The 18,851-nt window shown below is 31.5% G+C and overlaps 1 protein-coding gene across 2 annotated transcripts in view; it reads right to left on the bottom strand.

The window, feature by feature from the left end:
- LOC125067421 (CCR4-NOT transcription complex subunit 6) overlaps nucleotides 1-18,851 on the bottom strand; it is a 197,373-nt gene that overhangs the window by 154,870 nt on the left and 23,652 nt on the right. The window lies entirely within an intron of this gene.

The following is an 18,851-nucleotide window of genomic DNA, read 5'->3' as shown; positions in this document are numbered from 1 at the left end:
AAAAAAGACCTGCGCGATTTTATACGGGTATAAATAAGGTTTTATTTATTTAAAATCTATCGCTCCAAGCGATATTTCCTCGGGCCGTGAACCAAGAGCAAATAGATGTTAGCCGACGTCCTGTGCTTTTCAGTCTGATGCAATTTTTTCAAACATAACGTATGTTAATTATACTAATTCTCAAATATAGCAGTCCAAATTACGTTTAAGAGTCAATTTTAATTTAAGGCGACCTGACTATTGATTTTATTCTGATTCATAAATTATTTACAAACAGTTATTTTTACGCCTTTTCTATATTTTAGCATAAGAAGTGATTTTATTTCGATTCTCCGAATTCTCAGTACACAGTTTTCATTGTAGCTCTCACGGCGGAACTAGACAAAATACAATTTGAATAAACATGTTTCAAGTCTCTTTGAAAATCTTTTTGCCGGAAAAAAATAGTATGTAATAATATCATTATAGTACTAGTATTGTATCAATAGCAAAAGAATGATAATAATTAGTAATATCAGATATCATTTACAATAAATATCTGCATTTAAAATTACTATTTCATAAATACATATATATTTATTAATTTTAAAATGTATGAAATAATTAATAGTTGAATTGAAATATAATTTAAATTTGTTAATGATGGAAAGCTATATTTATATTAGTATGTATAAATTTGCGTTGTTATTTTTTTTTTTGTTGTAAATTGTTATTAACTCGCTTTTAGACTTTTTATCGTAACTAATATTTTTAATGAATGGAATTTTAAATGCATGTAGTGTTTGCTTTTATACGATTTTACATACGCTGACCATGATTATAATTTAAGATGTAACTAGTTAAGTATGAAAAGATGTAAAAATCGCTAGCAAACCTTATAAATAAATAAAAAAATAAATAAATACATAATACATAAATGAAGCAATTACGTATTCAACAAATAACAAAATTACGCCGTATAATGTTTTGCTAGAATTTCCTATACACATACAATACATTAAAAGTACCCGAATGACTAACTTACTCGACTTTCTCCTACAACCTGAGCCGGTTAGTCTAGTAATTGATACAGATAACTTAAAAGAAAGGAATACATATTCTGAAAGTAAGTTTATTATATTTCTCTTTTTTTTTTCAAGACAAAGAAACAATTGTGACCACAAGAAACGTCGCAAAGAAGTGTCCAACATAAAACATTTCAATATAAAATCGTATTTTATAAACTGTAAAAATATATTTAATAAAACAGATTCAGGTTTTTTGGAAGAAAAAACAAACTTTAACCCAAGTTCCAAGACCAAATATTTAGTCGTTATATTTAGTGTATTCTTCCGCGATTAACCTCGCTAAATACTTCCCTTTAATAATCCTACAAAAGCAATAAAGATATCACAAAATTTTAAAAATAATAACAATGTGTTATGAAGGAAAAAAGATAAAGACGGTCTTGACCTCTCGACCACAAAACTGAAAATTACTTCCTCGATATAATCTGTCGCAACATTTTAGCAATAAAAAACAATTATTTCAACAATCAAATGTTCAAATCCGTGTTATTTCTTTAAGCGCCAATATTTTCAAGAAAAAAAAAAACAGACCTTTACAAACGAAACACACAAAGACGTTCGTTTTTTATATGTAAAACATTAACATACTATTATATATAAACAAGTTTTTTTATTTATCTACATAGTATAAAACAGTCTCTTTTCGCTTAGTTCTTTTAAACTAAGCAACAGATTTTCATGTGCCCATCAATAACCAGAGTAATCCAAGAGGAAGGTTTGTTTGTATAATAAATGTGTATTATAGTAGATAAAGGCCTAGAATTTCAACGGAAAAACCCTTTTGTTCTTCAATGTAAAACTGTGTTTATTATTATTTTTAAATTTATTATTATTTTTAAAACCCTTATTATACCCGTGTGAAGCCGGGACGGGTAGCGAGTCACAGATATAAAAGAATGTTCTATTTTCAAATTTCGAAGCTTCAATATCATTTCGTAACGATATTGATAAGATTTTAATTTACAGCATGACGCCGATTATCCGAACGCAGATTAACCGAATCATCAATTATTATCCGAATTGATCCTAAGCGTAATATAAAAAATTAAAACTAAGTCATTTTTGTCAAACTTAATAAAGTTTATTCTATGTGTGACAGTTCGTTATTCTTTATTACGAGCCTATTATCCGAATTGACCCCGGTCCCAATTATTTCGAATAATCGGCGTTCTACTGTACTTCGATTTTGAGATTCGAGAAGTACAAAACTGCTAATAACCTCACATCAGTTAGTACATTATTATTGGTATTCCTGCCTCTATTCCATGAGGTCATTATTTGTACAATAACTAAATATTAATTCGTGTACAATTAAGGCATTAATGTAAATCATTCTTATGTAAATAAACATTTTAGTACCTACAAAAAAGATCACGCGAAACGTCAAATCAAAATATGTTTATATCGACCTTCGGAAACTCGCGCCCACAGGGTTGGGTGAAAGTAAACTTAATGAGTCAACTTCTCTTTCTCTCGATAAAAGTCTACCTGGTTCGTACGACGTTGAAAAATATCACCACATATCAATAATATATCGATAATTAATTATATTCTTTATTCGTGACACATAAAGTCGATATTGGATTGTGAGTTTTGATTTTATAGAGATAGCTTCGGTCTTCGTATGAAATCTCATTTAGCATATGCATAATTGCATACGTGTTTACGACGAACTTTCATCATGAGTCGTATCGAAAGTCTGTTGCGGATATGACATCACAAAACTAATTACAATTTAAATAAAAATACAGTGAAGTCTCATATATTTGAAGCACAATTTAGGTCAGTGTCCTTCAATAAAATATAAGAAAATGCGAGTTAAATGAAATTGAAAGCGTTAAGTTTTATACGGAACATTTTATGTGTGTTTATATTTTTACAATAACATGCTCGCTCGTCACGTTAATTAGGTATATACCTAATGTTATTATATATATAACATGAAGTACTAAAACCTCCGAAAACGCTGCATCTGGTATCAGTTTTTCAGTTAGGCATTACAAAAAAACGTCTCTTATTTTATTCGTAAAAATATATTACAAAAAGTAAATAGTATTGTGAATGAAAGGCAAGGAAACATAGAAATAGAAACGAGTGCCTTCCGTTCACTCTATAGTGAAACTAAACCAGACACGTTACATATACATTAACATTATCAGTCTGTAAATTTCCCACAGCTGGCCTAATGCCTCCGCTACCTTTGAAGACGAGATTTGGAGCATATTCCACCACGCTGTTCCAATGCGGGTGAAAATACATGTGGCAAAATTTCGTTGAAATTAGACACACGCACGTTTCAAAAAATTCAGCATCGCAATCATCGGCTAGGATGTACGCGTGCTCACTATTGGGCCATATCGTCTCTATGAAACGTTACATATGGCACTCAAATTCGAATAACAATTTTTACTCTTATCAGGTGTAAGAAATTTAAAAAAAAAGTAAATTTAACCATGTTACCAGTTATAAAAATTTAAATATCTGAGATAAAAATAATTTATACAAGTATGCAGACGCACGGCTACATCGTTTAATCTTTAGAAACCGTTTCGTTAATCCGACGATTCTAACTTCGATTACGGGTCGACTTTGTTAGGTACTTTCATAATCCTCTTAACAACATCAGACTTTTTGTTACAACATAGCTTTTAGATGAAATTCGTAAAACTATAAAAGGAAAGCAATCGGCGTCAACGACGACCTTTAACATTGCGTGTTCGAACAAAATATATACATCCACTCTCACTATCGTGGATGCGTTGCAAATAGTTTTATTACTCGTTATTATGGTTATTACGAACCGGCTGATTACCAATTCGTGTTAGGTGAAAGTTATTAAGGTTACAGTCTGTTATGGGCACGCTGTTGCGTAAGTGATGAGGCTCGTATCATTAATCATTGTTAAATGCTTCGGTTTTAAAAGAATCAGTACTATTCGTTATGAAATATTTTACATAATAATCTGTAATCGTACTCAACATAATCCTTACTTAATTACTGTAACTAAGACATTATTATAGTAACAATTATATCGTTAATTTATTACGATAAAATTTTATATCTTTCAACGAATCATTTGTCGCTATCACAGTTTATATACTAAAGTTGTATATGCATATTATATAAGTTTATCTAAACGTAACGCTTTATATGTTATATAACTTGCGAATAAAACTAATTTAATAAGAGAAAGTTGTTGAGATAACATTGGACGATAGCAAATAATGAAAAAGAAAACAAACGAATAACCATTTCTAAAATAAAAAGTTCGTGTAGAATTCTGTTTAAATACTTACTATAAACAAAATAATATAATCGTTCTTGACGTATTTCTCTATTTTAAATGTAATAAAAAAATAATTAGATTAATTTGTATAATTGTATGTAACTAAGAGAATTTGTAAGTAAATCTAGAAGGTTTATCTTAAATGTATCAACCTCAAAACATCCCACAGTTAAGAAAAGGGCTTCTCTTCTCACCACGCTATGGAATGTGGAAGGGTTCCATCAAACGTATGCGGGTTTCTACACGTTTCACTTCACTTTCTGGCATATGATGAACTTAAGACAAATAAAGCACATGAAAACTGAGTTATACTTGTCTATCTGGATTTGAATCGACAATAGTCTTCTAGCTAGCTGCTTAGGAAGACTAAGTCCGTAATGAGTGAATACGCGTAGTAATTTGATTTTTTAAACGAGCCCAAACAATAGGTCAGTTTTGATGATTGTAATGTAGTGTAGTGAACCGTTTTATTAAACTAACATATTATTATACAAGAGTATATAAATATATAATATGAAGTAGCAAACCATAAATAGTAATGGTTACCATATGGAGGTATTTTCTCTTGCTAATAATAATGATCAAGGTTATTTCACAACGGTGCTCCTCTGCAGATTAGCGGATACACGTGTGTCAATATTTCTTGTCAAGTTTCCTCAAAATATTTTCCTCTATTGTCGAGTACGAGATGAATTATAAACACTAGTTCAACACATGCATAGTCAGGGTTCTTTGTCCGGACACACTCGATTTGTTTATATAAATAGTATTGACAATATATGGACTAATATTACAAATACGAAATTAACTCCGTATTAAAAATAATTTGATAAAAACTCCCAGGAATTAAATAGGCTACTTTTTATACCTAACTTTACGACCAACACCTAAATAGGGAGCGAAGTCGCGTGTTAAAACTAATTATAATTTATACCTTAAAAAACGATAACATATGGAAATCAACTCGGCCAAGATGGGGTAAGTTAAATCAATTAAACGATTTAAAAGTATAAGAGCCGACATAGCATACTGGTTATAACAAATGAATGATATATTCATTCTTCACTTTCTTCCTTCACTTCACAGGTTCAAACGCAGTCAAGCACCACCAAATGTTCACGTATTTAATTTGAGTTAGATAGCACCGTAAGGAAACCTGGAAAATGTCGGATGTAGATCTGCCGAATCTGCCACCAACCTCCATCGGATTAAGTTCATGTTAAATCAATTATAGAATTATAAAGTATTACTATCTACTATAACGCCTGCTAAACTAAATTAAATTAAGCCTGTAACCTCGACCGAGTCTTCTCCCTCGAACGTGACATTGGTGAAATAATCGGTGCCCTACGACAATCAGCCATTAAAAAATTGTATAACCTTAATGTTAACAATTTGTTATTAATTGATGTATTGTCAGTAGTATCTAAGTTTCGAGTATGTTTCACTTAACTACGCGACCATATGATGCGAAAGCAACGATGACTCAAAGTTTCACATTTAATAGATAAATCCAATTGAATTGGTTCCGGTGATGGATCTCGAACTCTCAGTTTAGCTATAACGCCGGAGAGCAAGCTGATTTCTCTTGAGCTTTACGTAACACTATTATGAAAGGCAGGCGTTTTGATACTTTCGTATTGTGTTCGATATGAATCACACTTTCAAAAAGTACGCTTATTGAAGGAATACTTCTGTGATGTGAATTCATTGGACGGAATGGAGAATATAAATTGCGTGCTTAGAGTATCTTAAAAATAAAAAGAGAATTATTGTTTTAATTAATAAAATTCTAACATAGTGTTGTGCAAAATAATTTTATTTACGTGTCAAAGAACGATTAGAAGATAATTTAATAAACATTAAATAAAATTTAATAATCATTACATAAAAAAAGTCCATTTTTTTTTATTTTTTCTTTTTTGTTTTGCTGTAACTGTCAATTTAAACAACCTATACTAATATAATAAATGCGAAAGTAACTCTGTCTGACCTAACCACAAAACAGAATTTGATGAAAGTTTGTAGGAATCAAGCTTGAACCTCAACGAAGGAGGGATATAGGCTTTTTTGTACCAAAATCCGGACCGACCCCTAAAACGCGAGCGAAGAAGTAGACCCCTAATAATTTACTAACGAGAATCTAACTCAGGAATAGAGAACCTTGGTATCAGTTGCCTTATAAGTTAAACAACAACAACAACAACATACATATATCTACTTCAAAACAAAACAACTGAACAATTAGATATTGCTAGAAAATTAATATTACTCACAAAACACACAGTGAAACTAAAAGGCCATATGAACAAAACATATACTCGTAGTGGTAACCTGTGGTTAGCTTCGAAAACTCGCTAAAATGGAATTTGTACGTCAATTATACTACCATTATCGCATCCCACTTTCCATCGGTCCTCTCGATCCAAACAGAAACTAATAGCAGCAAGTTGTTAGCGTTATCGCAATTGCAATCATTTTGTAAGTACAATAAAGGCTCCTAATGGCCCTTTCCTTGCTGCTCGAACATGTAATAGTTATCAAAGTATGGACCGGTTCTAGTCCTTATCAACGTTAGGTAAGTCCGGGGATTGCGTAACGACTCATTATTTTAACGTACTAAAATGAAAAAAAGGGAAATTATATAACTAGTTTCCGCCCGCAGCTTCATCGGCGCGGAAGGTGGGTGGGGGGTTTATAGTTAAGTCGTTAAAGTATAACAATAAATTTCAATTGCAATTATTTAGCTAATGAAAGAAAATTTAAACCTACAATTTTTGAAATATGTAGTTATATAAATTATGCTTTTGCCTTTTACATTGAAGGTGCTTATGTTTTAATGATACAGACAATAAAACAAATACATTCACCTTCTTCGGTTTAAATAAATAATATTCAAATATTATAGCAAGCTTAAAATATATCGATATCCGAAACAAACATTAGAACAACACTGAACGTACGCGCCTGCGCCGGCGCCGCGTTTCGAGCTAATGCGTTTTTGATTGGCGCCGCTCAAAGCTATACTTTCACTTACGTTACAAGCCTATGCTACGGCTGCTTTATTTTATTCAACGATTTGACTTGGTAACCATACTATATAAAATATCCAAATTCAACCTAAACGTTTATGAATCGAATGAAAATACGTAATACGTGTACGGTATCCATAAATATATAACAACTGAAATCTAAAGTTCTGTTTAATTTAAAAATTATTATAAAACTATCTCATAATAAAGAATATGTTAGTGGTTTGAAAACACGATAATCTAAACCAAGTGGAAATTGACGTGAATAGCCAATAGAATACTTTCTTTGCTATCCGTCTTCACAAAGTCAGTGTAATCCATCCTTGGGAGCAATACATTTTTCCTTTTATAATAAATACAATTTTTTGTTTTTTTTTTTTAACTCTATTTTATTAGATCGTCTAAATCCTATATGATTGAAGATGTGTGGGGATTGCATACATTAATTTTTGTACAGAATTCGTTCAATAGCAATTAAAAAAAAAAAAACAATTCTTTTAATAGATTTACGTTCCACTTAAGTTTATTTTGAAAGTACCATTAATATTTAATTTGGAAATGCCTGATTGAAATACGTATTTCTCGTCGAACCCGAGCCCGTATGCGCAAGTCTGTTGCACTAACCACTGTACCTGTACTGTATTTACCTTTAAAATAATTATAACACCATTTTATTATAATATATGACTCTAACCTCCCTGGAAACAATAAAATCTAATGGGTATTTAATGTAGACTCATCCGAGTGTATTTACGATACGTGAGCGCGGCGTCGCGGAGACGCGTTCAGCAAAGCCCTTTTCACAAAGAAATCGTATCTTAATTCTGAGTTGTGTCGGTTTACGGCACGAGCTCGGTTTACGACGCAATAAACAACGCTGTGTCGAGCCTCTAAGATCACAATATTAAGAGCTATCTGGACTCTCCGATACCTATTTGTATCCATTTCGTATAAATTCAAGGATTTTCGTACGAGACAAATAGGTAGTACGTCGTGATGTCGTTAGTTGAAGTCGATAAATATATTTAAGTTGTGTCATTATATGTTTATTCCAGTCAATGAAGATGAATGTGTTATAAAATGTCGCCTCGAAATCAACAAATACAATGTAAGCTTCATATTACAAAGAGCTTGAACATTATAGCATCAGTAGGTACCTACTAGCTTTGTTTTTTTTTTATATTAGCATTAGCAGCCTGTAAATTTCCCACTGCTGGGCTAAAGGCCTCCTTTCCCTTTGATTATATATTTATAATTATTTATTTAACTATTTATATATGTACATATATAAATAGGAACGATAAAACAGTTCAGTTGTTACTTTTTTCCTCTATTTTTTAACGATTTTCTTTTTTTTTTGTTCATAGTATTTGACGAGCTTTAATTTTTATGAAAAACCACCCGTCCCGCCCGGGTAAAATAGAATTCATACTATCCTTTTATAATTAATAAGAAATAAATTAATTCAATACTTCCCGATCACAACACCACCCCCCGCCGGGCAACCATTCTCAACCAATTCTAGTTATAATAAGTTATAATTCTCATTCTCTTAAATCAACACAAAATGTCAAATCAAATATGAGAAAATCTGGTGCATTCTTTAAAATAAAAACGAAATATCAAACTAAAGTAAATGATATTTTGTTAACATAACAAAAATAACATTTGAAAGAGTCGGGGACCACGGTACAGACGTAACACAAGACCAGAACAAATTAAGTTTTTTTAATAATGATAAGTATGTAAAACATTCGAAACGAATTCAACATCATTTAATTTACCAAGCATTAACTGGTGTAATGTCACCGTCAATTTTACATTAATATACAAATTTTTTAAAACTTCGTGTTCTTTTATTTTTATATTTAATTTAATGTATATTTAGAATGATTATGAATTATGTTACATAGGTAAGTTTTTATATATAAGCCTTATAAAAGATTTCTTGAAGTCAAATTTGTCACCACCGCTCATATACATGGGCGCTGTGTAGAAATATTAACCATTCCTTAGATCGCCAATGCATCACCAACCTTGGGAAATAGATGTTATGAATCTTGTAGTACGCTGTCTCACTCACCCTCCTAACATCAAAGAAGAAAACAATACTATTGCTGCTTGGCGGTAGAATATATGACGACTTGGTGGTAGGTACCTGGTGACCTACACAGACGTACAAAATCCTACTAACTAACCAAGCATATAGTACGTAATTTTATCGATATAGGTGCAGTCAAGATAGTAAATTACTACACGTATTACATTCATATGAATCTTAAAAATGACGATCTAAAAAATAACAGTATTCATTATAAATAGAAATGATATATAGGTATGCTATAGATTTACCCATAAAGTTTTGTCTACACCCGTTACGAGTACTTATTCACTAGATATTAGATGTACAAACAAGAAGATCACTTAGATCTCGAATAAAACATTTCGATACGACGCTGAAGTGATCCTGATATCCGTTCATAAGCATTTGTTACATCAAGGTCATGTATTTTAAGACGACTGAAGAATAATCTTAAGGTTATGCATGCCGTAAGGTAAGGCGACCTTTAGACATGAGGATAGGACGTCTGTCCGCCCTTCGATAACCGAGTGCTGTTAACGTTTTAAATGTATTATCCCTTGGAAATCTGACCTAACTGTAACAGTTGTCGACGTGTCCTTTTCGACCGGTTGTTCATTTTTTTAATATTTCAAATCAAGGGTGAAGTAAAACGGGTAATTTATGAGTGTTACGCAGGTTTTTCATAAATAGGCATACGCCTAAAGTATGTACGCCTAAAATGTACCTACTTCATTTAAATTAAGGCAAGATTATTTCGATAGGTATTTATTGAACCTTTGAGAAAATTATGTCCGTCCTACTCAACCTCGGTAATTTGCGTACCCGAAGAAGCACGTGAAATCTCAATCGTGCTTGCCCATACTTGAACCTATGATTTTTGGTTCAGATAAGGCCCACTATCAGGGCCAGCTTAGTTCTTAGGTAGAAAATAAATAAAAATAAAATGTATTATAAATAAATTTTTCTTTTTAATTTTATAAAATGTATATATTACATTACAAAACTCCAAATTATATAAAAAAAATATGATAAGGTTCATTGTCTGGTGTGAATGGATAATTAATTAATGTAAACATCGCGTGTATCATGAAAAAGTCTTTACCTACAATGAATATGTCAAAATAATGACGTATATACAATAAGGCGTATATACAAAATAAGTGTTATAAATGTATGTAATAGATGTGATCTATATTTGTAAAATGATCGCTGTTTTTTAGCGCGACTCGCGCAAAAACCGCTGAATATTTCGACCACTATTTTCAGCGTGCTTCAAAGGTTTTTGACTAAACATTATCGAACATGTTACGTGGCCACAATAACGCGTGACCAGGTCTACTAGTTTATAGTATAACTACGTGAGTAATAATATTACACTAAAATGTTCGGCGAAATCCGATGGAAATGTGCCGTTTATAAGAAATCATCATTCAGTCGTTCGCGTTTTCACGATTGAAGTTATTTTAGTCCCGGTAAGAGAAAGCAGGGATGTTTAAATCATATTTATCGATATATGTTTATTTCTTATATATATTTTTTATAAATAAATACAATAAAAAGTATCTCAATAATAATAGGTATTTGGGTGCGCATTTTGAGAAAAGGAGTTTTCAAATGAAACGTTTTGAAAATAGACACCGAAAACAAAAACCAAACAATAGACTATTAAAACTTTTGTCATGTGAACGCAAACATTGACACAGGACTGGTAGGGAAGGTACATCCCCGACCTCTAGACTGCGCCCTGTCGGGACAAGGTCGTCCCGCCCTTGCATCTAGCGTCCGCCCTTCGTACTTGGGACAACTGAAAACCTATGATTAGCGCACTATCTTTAGAAGCAATGTTAGATATTAATGCTTAGAACTTATTGATAGTGATGTGAGATATTTCTAATTCAAAAATAAATTCATTATTTAATTTAAGTAGGATTTGTTTATCGTGAATAAATTTTTCGAAAGTTAATAATTTGCATAAAAGTTCGGATTAAATATTGATTAACAAGAACAGAGAACAAGAAGGCCAGCAGAATACCTCTGACACGAATTAATCTTGTACGTTTTTAAATAATAATAATAAACGTGTTAAAAATTTTTATATCTCAATTACTTTCGTGAACGACAAAAGAACCTCGTCAAAATTTAAAATCCTTTTAGGATCCGAGCCGAATTACGTTAATTTGAATTTAAATGCGTTTATTAAAACGTGACCTCAGTCGTAAGTAAAAAACTGTTAAAAAATCATGATTTCTTTTTTGCGGTTGCATTCGTGATGCGGTTACAAACTTTAGCCTCATTAAAACGGTCATCGAAAAGAAAGAGTTGGACAATATAAAAACCACTCACGAAAAAGAAAAAGGTAAGAAATTATTTAAATTACGCAGTTAACACTTAATATATTAAAATTTTATAAGACTAAATATCGAATAAATTAAATCTTAAATCGCAACACTAACAATACGAGATAACATTTCGCAATGTCGCCATAGGAGGTGCTCTTGCGCAAATCGCGCGTGACGTCACCGCACGGTTCCGGCTTCACTTTCGCGAACACTTTCACCGGTCGGACCGGGCGTGTCGATTACATTGTCATTCCACGAGAATCGATGACCAGTCAAAAACTAGTAATATATTCTTACAACACTATTGTAGGTCGTACGTGGATAACAATCGTAATTGCAAAGTGATATTTAAAACTTTGTACCCATAGTTAGACAAGTCTTTAAAATCATATATTTAAAAACATAATAAGTCTATGACAATAAACGAGTCATTATATTTTATCTGTGTACGTGTTTAGTTGATATGGTGACGTTGTTCTTTATTGTTCTTTTATATAATTTTAACGAGGTCTTTAAACTGATATGAGAGAACTCAAGAGTCACACAAAAGTGATCCGACACAGAACGTCGAGACAAATGCGAATGACATTCAAGGAAAATTTAAGCAAAGAGAGCCAACAAAATCAATTAGAACATCAAAGTTTGTTTATTTGTAGCATTGAAGATTGAAACATAACTTTAAAAAAAACTAGTTGTCAACCGCGACTTCGCTTACGTGTTAGGGGGTGATCGTCAAGAATAAATATGTAGTCCTACGTCTTTCCATGGAGTTCAACATCTTAAATTTCATTAACTTCGGTTCAGTGTATTGGTCGTCACAGAGCAACAGACGGACAAACAGACAGACTATTACTATCGCATTTATAGTATTAGTATAGATACAGAACAACTGTGTATTATTAGCAAGCATAAGTGTCAATACAGGATAGACAGTTTCTATTCCATACACCCAAATTCGTCCAGTCGCAGATCTTCATATTTTCCATGATTTAGTAACAAACATCATATAGATAATGATTACTATAAGACAAATTATAATTACAAGAAATAGTAGCAAATATTACTAGAGTTATTTCACAGTTGAATCGCAAGACCGATTCACTAGAACGAGAACTCTTGTCGCAAGTGAATGCTATAAGTCCTGGAGTTAAATCTATTGCTCCAAGATTTACTGTGCTCTGAGAGGAAACGATACAAAGATAAGTTCTTGAGGTAAAATAGATTAAAATAGATAATAGTATTGAATAACAAGCTATAGCTGGTGATAGGGTTTCCTACAACCCCATCGGGTTAGGTAACACCCACTCGTCAGATATTCTACAGCCAAATATTAATACTTTGCTGTATTCTAGATTTAAGGGTTAATGAGCCAAACCGAGAAACATAACGTCTACAGGCAATAATGACCACTTAAGAAAAATAAAATATTACACGCAAGTGTTTATTGCCAATTAAAGAAACGACTTCTATTTGTTGCGTATATTTCTATAGTCGGGAGTGAAAACTATCATGCTCAGATGGTTCACATTCCCCTCTAAAAATTCAAAGAAATTAACTATTACATAAGACTTGATTTTCAAAAAAAAAACAAATGTACCTTAGTGTACTAGTAAAAAGCAAGTCTGCTCTATATGCCCTAACAAAAACAAGCGATTCGCCGCGACTCCGCACGATTTCGATACCAGTTTAACTTTCAAAATACTTACGCAATAATACGTAGTGGAAACACTAACCTAACTCAACAACCTCGCTTCACGATAACTTTCACAAAACACAACGGATCAAACGGAGGCATATTTATTGATTATATCATAAATCAATTATATTTCACTTATGAATATTTATTACTTTTTATCATTCAGTTAAATGGAGCTTGTTTTTTTTTCGTACTTTCTTTAAATGAATTTGACACCTTTTTGCTTCGTTTTATTACTTCGTGAACGCTGTAACTGGTTTTAATAACTTTTCAAAATAATTTCTAAATATATATGTAGATATTTTTTAAATCTACCCTCGTCTAGATGACTTTGTTCAATCTAACATTCTATCCTATTGGCTCGTAATTCTCATCGATGATGAAGATTTTTTCATGTTTTCTTTTCTAATAACTTAGCAAGTAATTAAATGCATAAAAAAAACAGATGTGATTTGAATCCGCGAACTTCGGTTAACAATTACGCATTTTATCCATTAGGTCATCTATCTTGACTACATACTTCATGTAGAGAGTTCAGATGGTCTAATTAAATAGCGCTCTAAAGCTGCCTACGTATTTACAATACCAACGTAAAATGGTACCTGTTATGAGAAAAAATTTAAAATTAAATTATTAAATACTTTTAAATTAAGTACGGATAATTCAAAAATTTAAATGGCCAGTATTTAAAATATTTCAATAACAAATCAAAATATTATATTATATATATTCGAAACTAGAAATTTTTGTATTTGCTTGTAAGGTTTTATGCAAGCACGTCCGCTGTTTATAGTTAAGTTCTAGGTTGGTAAAACTCATCAATTACTTAACCGCCAAACAGCAATAATTTTGTATTTCCGTTTTTATGTTTAAAGGATAACCGAGCTAGTGTAATCAGAGGGAAGGCGTTCCCATATTTAGCAGCCCGTTGACGGTGTAAAGTATATTTATTACTTCTGACAGTTTCAACGTCTATTAGCGATAATAAATACCATAAATAAAAATATATAAAAATATATAACTGAAGTAAAATTCCAATAACAATAAATACTTTGCAGCCACATATCCGCTATTGTACATCGTTTAGTGAAACGCAGTCAGAGCGAATGACCAAAATAAACCAGACAATCGTTTAACAAGACCAGTATCCATTGAAACCAGTCACGCGGAATTGTTCGCCTGTTACTCTATGGTCAGTGTCAATTGAAAAGCTACGAACCATTTAAGAACAATACATTTTCAATATCACTCACAAAAATAAAACTACAACCTTGTAACAGACATTTCCACGGACGTTTTCTCCTATAGCCTCGGTAACGGAGTATAAAACAATCAATTACATAGACGGCATGTCTTCCCACACTTTCTAACGCTATTGTGCTGGAGTGAGACAATCATATCTCCCGCGGATTTATTGTTGTGTCTCGGTCGAGTGTAATCAGACATTTTTGTTGAACAACCGGGATTTCGTTGATGACTTTCATTTGTGATCCGCGCGACCTTCGCGTTCTTATTTCGATTTTTAGATCAATCGCTAGTGGGTCGAGCGATGCGCTTCGGATTTGATTCGTAACGAGTAAAATTAAAGGCATGGGTTCCCTTTATATAATTAATTAAACTTTGGTATTATCGATATTTTGTAGGACTATTCTTATCGATAGTGGCTTTTTTATCAATACGCTTTCTTAGTTCATTAAATAAGAATTATTATTTAAAGAAGACAAAAGAATATAAAATTTAATAAACCTATTAATATTCGCAAGAAACGAAAAACCATAGTTAACGTATTTTATATAACTTCTTAACTAATTTAGTAAATCAATAAATATTAGTTACTAATATTAAAGACACATTTAACACAAATTAGATGAATGATTAAACGCAAGTCGCTAACAGTTCTGGTTAGTTTCCTTATATTAACAAATGAATATATAATTAGTAACATTAAAAATTCGAAAGTAAACTCTGTATGTCTGTCTGACTGTTACGCTTTCACGGCTTTGATAAAGTTTATTATGAAGCAAGCCTTGTACCTCAATACCTGACTCCCTTAAACGCGCGGACGAAGACGCAGACGCAAACTAGTATAAAATATTTTTAAATCAAACAGTTTAAGAAACATTACAAATACTATAATATTTCAAGAGAGATTTAATTACAAAAGTATATATCTCTGTAAACTAATTTAAAAAATACGAATTAACTTATCATGAAATTTTATCAAAGTGATTTCAATATCTTTTAAAAAGAGCAAAAATATAAACAAATTAATGAAATGATTAAAGATAAAACAATAAAACCTTAAGTATGTACGTAATTCAAAGATTGGATAAACGGAGAATTTTCAACAAAAACGAATTCAATTCAGAGTGCATCAATTCGTCTCAAAAGAATTGCTCTCACCGTGGCCTGAATAAAGAAACAAGTAATTAAATGTTAATCTTATCGAAGTGGTTTTAGTCATTTTGAAAGCGATAAAGTATTTATGTATTATTTAAAAATTCCTTAAAATATTTTTTTTATTGGTAAATTAAAATGGTTTTACGGACGTGTCTTTAAACTTGAAAATGTATTTTTTATAAATGGCCTATCGATTTCTTCTTCGTTACATTTTTAATATATAAATAATGTTTTGAGGCATATTATAATAGTAATTATATTTAATAATACGCATTACTATACTGTTGTTCTTCCCATACCAAATAACAAGATGTACAACTTGACAAGGCACGAACGAAAAAGTTGGAGGAATGGACAAGACATCACTATATGTTCGACTTTACAATAATTATTATACATTTTTAATGTACGAATATATACGTATAAATAATCGACTTTAATATCTGACAGTTTGTTTATTTGCGAGCCGAGATGGCCCAGTGGTTAGAACGCGTGCATCTTAACCGATGATTGCGGGTTCAAACCCAGACAAGCACCACTGAATTTTCATGTACTTAATTTGTGTTTATAATTCATCTCATGCTCGACGGTGAAAGAAAACGTGGTGATAAAACCTGAATGTGACTAATTTCAACTAAATTCTGTTACATGTGTATTCCACCGACCCGCATTGGAGCAGCGTGGTGGAATATACTCCAAACCTTCTCCTCAAAGGGCGGGGAGGCCTTAACCCAGCAGTGGGAAAATTTACAGGCTGTTAATGTGATATCTGACAGTTTAGTTTTCAATAAATAAAAGAGTAACAAATCGTTCTTTCTTTCTATTTTTATACAAAATTAAACTATTTATATTTCTTAGTACAGATTTTTGTTTATTGATGATATCAATTTAATCGAATGGAACATTTAGAGATAAAAAATAAACATAAAAATTTAAACTGTAACAAGTCGCTGTTATTACTCTGAATTAAAATCTCTACTTGATATAAAATAAAGTCGCTTCCCGCCGTCTGAACGCTTAGATCTTTAAACTATGCTATGGATTTTAATGCGATTTCCATAACAGAGTGATTCAAGAGGAAGGTTCATATACATATACATATAATACATGCATTATATTTTCTTGCAAAAGCCGAGAGTTTCAACTTTCCTAATCGGAAAAAAAAAACAATAATATTTATTCGTTATTTTTTTATATTTCTTGTTCAATGTAAAAGTTGTGTATAAAATAAACTCTTATCGTTCCCGTGTAAAACCGGGGAGGGTACACAAAAAACCGCCTTTTATATCTTAGATTTCAATAAACAAAAATAGAAATAAAAAGGTTTTTGTCTTAATTTGTATACAGAATTAAACCATTGATATTTCTTGTTAATGTGTATTATAGATTGAAATTATATCAATTTAAATAAAATTGAACATTTAGATTGAATCAATTACGACGTAAAAATTCAAACCGTAACAAGCCACAATGATTGCTCTGAAATAAATATAACAATAACAAAATAATACTTTCTATATAATTCATGAAATCATAATAAAGAAAATACGGTGTAAAAGAAAAAGGCTATTAAGGTATCGAGAGATCACGCTGCCTAAATAAAAGAAGTAATGGAGGCGCGTGACGTTCGCGGACAACTCAATTTGAGCAATCGATGGTAGTTATTTTACTAACTAAGCCGTTCGTGTAAGTAAGTCTAGTGGATTGTTTTTATTTTAAATGGCATTTTTTATTTCAATTTCCAACTTTCGCGAAAATTATGGAAGAAAATGTACACAGTATTGATATACCGCTTAGTCATAAATTTGTAAATCTAAATTTTAATTTTAGAGTAGAGAGAAAATATACACTTTTTATTTTATTTTTATATTAAACCCCGGCGAACGCCACTCATTTTTCGAGTGCAGTATTAATACATTTGTAGTTTTTAGTGAACAATAACATCGTGAGGAAACCTACGTTTTTCAAAGAAAATTATTTCACATTCCATCCATCATTGGAATAAGGGTTATCCTAAAAAGGAAGCCGTTGCCCAGGGAATAACTCAGGCCTCGTAATCTAAAACATTATGCATCAGAGGTATAAGAAAAAAATACATGGATATAAAAATGATACCGTACAGGTATTACTTCCATTTATTTTTTGTTAAAAGGGTTATTGTAATTAACGACTAGTTCTCGATTATATTGACGAACGAAATAAAAAATTAATAACAGTATTAATAATATATATACGGTGTGTATAACATTGTAAATGTAATTTTGGAATATGAACCGATTTATTTCTATAATACAACATTTTTTACGTGGTACAAATATTTAAAAATAGTAAAATGCTTACAGTTATACTTCTAAAATAAACTCAATAATCATATAAGGATGATGAAAACGCAGAGTTTATTTAAAATATGAATTGTAAACACAAATTTGGCACTCAACACTCGAGGAAGAGTCGCTTTAAACGCGAAATCTTACGTTAGGATTAACTAATTTTAACTGTTAGGTCATATCGCGTTACTCAAAACAAATCATTCGACATTTCACCGAAAAAACTGGTGACATCGTCTATGCGAACTAATGTGTCGTGGGACACCCGTTTGGAATCAACTCTTTCATTGAATGAATGAAGCTTTTGCTATTTATTATGATTAAATAACAAATACAACGAAATAAATTAACCACGTTTGAGAATAATTAAATGACAAGAACTAAACTTGTTATTAAAAATTACATATGAATTAAAACATTAACAATAATTAAGTTTAAATAATATAAATAGATATAAGAGAAAGGCAGGAATGTTTTTGAGAGGGCAAAACTCTTTTCCCTTACGTGTCGATTTCAGCCAATTCACTCTACTGTAAACCGCGTAATAGTCAGTGGCGTAGCTAGGTGGGTAAGGGCCCCGGTGCATAGAAAAAGAATCGGGCCCTCGCCCCCTCTTTAACG

This window comes from Vanessa atalanta, chromosome 11 (genome assembly GCF_905147765.1).
Source record: "Vanessa atalanta chromosome 11, ilVanAtal1.2, whole genome shotgun sequence".
NCBI classification, from domain to species: domain Eukaryota; kingdom Metazoa; phylum Arthropoda; class Insecta; order Lepidoptera; family Nymphalidae; genus Vanessa; species Vanessa atalanta.
The sequence above is the reverse complement of the archived record's forward strand: the minus strand, read 5'-3'. Positions and strand labels throughout refer to the sequence as shown.